Source organism: Buceros rhinoceros, unplaced genomic scaffold (assembly GCF_000710305.1).
Source record: "Buceros rhinoceros silvestris isolate BGI_N320 unplaced genomic scaffold, ASM71030v1 scaffold12086, whole genome shotgun sequence".
Lineage (NCBI taxonomy): Eukaryota > Metazoa > Chordata > Aves > Bucerotiformes > Bucerotidae > Buceros > Buceros rhinoceros.
This window is the reverse complement of record NW_010416975.1, coordinates 30,814-34,576: the sequence shown is the minus strand read 5'-3', so window position 1 is coordinate 34,576 and position 3,763 is coordinate 30,814. Positions and strand designations below refer to the sequence as shown.

The window sequence follows — 3,763 nt, the reverse complement described above, 5'->3', positions numbered from 1 at the left end:
CACTTGTCAGGGGGAGGACGGGGGCGGTCCCCCGCCGCCGGCAGCACCAGCAAGTTCTCGGCATGTCGGGAGCACACAGGATCAGTGTCACCCCGGGAAAGTCCCCTTCTTCGCGGTGGTGGAGCCCCTGCCGGAAGGGGAAGGTTCGTGCTTGTGGGCACACGGTGTGTGGGCAGGAGCTCTCCAGGGACTTTGTCGAGGCTGCTGTTTGGGCTCCGGCTTATCGGAGCAGTCTGTGACCTGAGTTCTGCAGCAGTTCACAAAAGAGCTCCGGCTTCTCCGTGGTTAAGCCCGGCATAAGGGCACCTTCCTCCACTCCCTTTAGTGCCGGATTTTGAAAGAGGTGCTTCATGCACGTGTTATCAGAAATGCAGAGTCACGCTAAAACCCAACACAAAGATTTTGATAGACTTAAACATTTAAATTTTTGATATTTAAAATCAATCATTTGGGGAACTTGAACTCGTGAACCTTGTAGAACTGATCAATGGAAACTCTGTGGTTTCTCTCTTCCCATTCAAAGGAAAACGACTGATTCTCCGCAGTTTTGTTGTCAGCCCCTCGCTCTGGTCTCGCTGTACTCCGAGTGAATGTTTGGAGTGGCCCCAGCTCATGGCCGGGAAAACACACGTTACTATTTTGGAGTGTCACGAGCACGTACAGAAATTTAATCAGTGCCGGGTACCTTGGTGGACGTGCCGAAGACCCGTTACTGGCCTAAGAGTAGGAGCTTTGTGCGAGTTTAAACTGACCAGTGAAATGACCCGTTTAAACGGCGTTTGAAATGCAGCCTTCAGCGTAAGGCAGCAGCCCCGTTCCTGCCGTGGGGCAGATGCTCAGGGCTTTCGGGCAGTGTCACCCAGAGCACTCGCTGTGGGCTGGACACCGCTGGTTCATGGTTGTGATCAAGGTGGATGGGAGAGCTCCTGCCACAGTGGCCAAATACTGGTCGGTTTACGGTTGTTCTTTACTTTTTGCGGAGTTTTCCTGTTACCCCTCACGATAGGGGAAACTTGGCTGCCGTTGGAGTAGCAGATGTGCCATAGTGTCTGTCTGTCATGGTCGCATGTGTCGGATGATGTGTTGGTGTATGGAGGGCAGAGAGCTCCAGCATTCGTTCATCTTTCACGTAAATGCTTTTATGACTTTATTTGGAGTAAAAGAAAAAAAATACTTTTGTGTGAAAAGGTTGGTGCTGGGCTGAGATGGGATAGTTGTTTGTGTTGACACACAAATGCTTTCTCTACCGGTCACTACAAATGTACGTTTTTAACCCGAGAGGTAACCCCTGCTGGCTGTTCTCTGGAGTTCCGTATCGTGAGAGAGCTGACAAAAAGATGAACAAACCAGTCCTTTGCACAGTGTTCTCAGTGGTCGTTCTCGGGGTTCATGTAGTTATTGCATCGTTTATGCCCGACAAGAACAGCAGTGCAGCGCAGCTCGTCAGAAGGGTGGTCTGCACCCCGGGGTACTGCCCGGGCTCCTCACAGTCTCCAGGGGAAGGGAGATCCCCGCTCTGCTTAGCCAAGCTCTTTGCGGTCCCCGTGGCTCCAGGAGAGGAGCACCTAAGCCTTCCTGTGTAATTCCCCCAGCGCTTACCTTGCTGGGCAGGTTCTTAGCTGAGCTGTCCTCCTCTCACTGTGTTATTTCAAAGGGTACGTGGAGACTAAAATAATCCTTTACGCAGTTTAATTCGGCCAGGCTGGCCTCACCAGTACGAGTGCTGCACGCAGCTCGCTTTGCTGGCTCCGTACATGCTTCACGTCTTGTTCCGTGTGATGGGGGATTTCTGTTTCATTTCTCAGCTCTCCAGCTGTGGAAGTATACCGTGGGTACCTGTTTGCTTGCCTGTTGTTTTTGTTGTGCTCTGGCAGGTAGGTTGTGTGGTGCTCCGCTACCTCTGGCAGCGGCCGTCACTTTGCCACTGCTTGCGGTTTTCCGGTTAGAGCTGCCAACATGTTCTTTCCAGATGACAAACCCATCTAGAAAGTCTTTCCTCCTGACTTCTGGATTTCACGCGGCACTGGAAACACGTTTACATGACTAACCTGAACACGAGCCACCGGAGAGTCTGGCTCCACTGGAAATGGCACCTGAGCAAAAAGGAAGGTGATGAGGTATGGTGAGCCTCTTGTTTCTCGTCGAACAGGGGAGCTTGTGAAACTGCCAGTCACTGGTGGTGGCACCAACGGTAAACCAAAAGCAGAGTGTGCCAAGCTCTCAAACACTGACCATCGACTGTGCCACAAGCTCCCCAGGGGGATGGAGAAGACTCGACCGTCGCTGGTCTACTAGAGGAGTTTCTCGAGGTGTTTAAGTGAGGACGTGCTGATAACCGGTTCCTTGGCAGTTTACACAATGCTCAACGTGTTGGAGAAGTAGTTGATGTCGTACGGATGTTCAGAGGGTGAAAAGGTGGAAGACAGCCATCCTGGGTTTATTTCAGTAGCCTCTCAGGTATTAGTTCTGAAAAGTAAACAGTAGAACAAGGCATGACACATAACGCGCAGCCTTGTGGTCAGCGTGCCTTCTGTGATCCAGAGGGGCTTTGTGTGAACTGTACACGCGTGTAAACGGGGCGAACGAGGCTGTGGGCTGGTTTAGCGCATTAGAGCGTTCCGCTCAGTCCCCTGTTGCTCCCCTCCTCCCAGAGGAGCCGTTGAACTCCCGAATCGGCACCGCATCACATGGCAGCGAGATGCGGGTGAGGAGTGTGATGGCTGAATCGCCGGGGGTGGGTGTCCTGGGAGGGCAGTCCAAGGGAAGGTGCCTCTGGAGCGGGAGGTTGGCTGCCACGACCCCTTCTGTGGTGGTTTTGTCCTGTTGATTCCTTGCTCGTTTTGAAAGTCCTCGTGGGTCCCTCTCTTTTTGTGTGCTTGTTATCCTGCAGTGGGTTAGTCAGCGTCCTGGGGTGGCCAGTGTTAACTGCCGGACACTCTTTTAGCAGGGGCGGAAGAGGATTGCATCTGCTTACGAGGTACTGCCTGCGCTTTCCGGCGGGATTAGAAGGCTGCGGTGAGAAGTGGCTGGGTTTTGGATTAGGATGAAATTGTAGTTCAGAAACACGCTTACCTGAACTGCCAGAGCAGTTTGAGGTAGACTCCTGGGTTTGTCTGAAGGTAGGTCGGTGGACTCCTTGGAGGTCCGTGGTGCTCTCCGGTTTATCACGTGCCATACCACTTAAGGCTTTGGTCTTCGGGCAGAAGATGGGAATGAAAGGCTGGCTGCTGTTACAGCACAACGTAGAGAGCCAGCAGGTACAAACTCCGCTCACGTGCAGTCATCTCCGTTCACAGGTCCTCTCTGCTCTAAGCTCAATGCTTTACTCCGATGTGTTTTAATCACTTGTGTTCAGGGAGATTTGTAGCCCTGAGGCAGAGCTGGTGTCTGTAGGACTCGATCCCAAGTGGCTGGGCTGCCCCAGGTGAGCACAGAGGAGTGTTCCGCTGAAAACGAGACACGGTTTCTTGTTAGGGAAAGGAATTTTTAACCTTAACTAAACCCCCACGGACAGCGCCATGTCAGGAGTCGCAGTCGGTAGGTGTGCGGGATGCGAATGCAGCAGATTCCCTTCCCTGGGAAGGCTCCTGGGGGCAGCTGCATGCTGTGCCCCTTCCCCTCGCACCTCATGATTTACCAAAACCAGTATCAGAAAGGGACTTACGGGTGGGGAAGCGAGAACTGGTGTCTCCACGTGCACTGGCGATGTTCTGCCTGTACCAGTGTGTCACACCAGAAGGGTGGCATGTTCTGACAGCGAGGA

At 52.9% G+C, this 3,763-nt stretch overlaps 1 protein-coding gene across 1 annotated transcript in view; it reads left to right on the top strand.

Moving 5' to 3' along the window:
• The window catches only part of PTDSS2 (phosphatidylserine synthase 2), a 32,625-nt gene that overhangs the window by 3,251 nt on the left and 25,611 nt on the right, over nt 1–3,763 (top strand). The window lies entirely within an intron of this gene.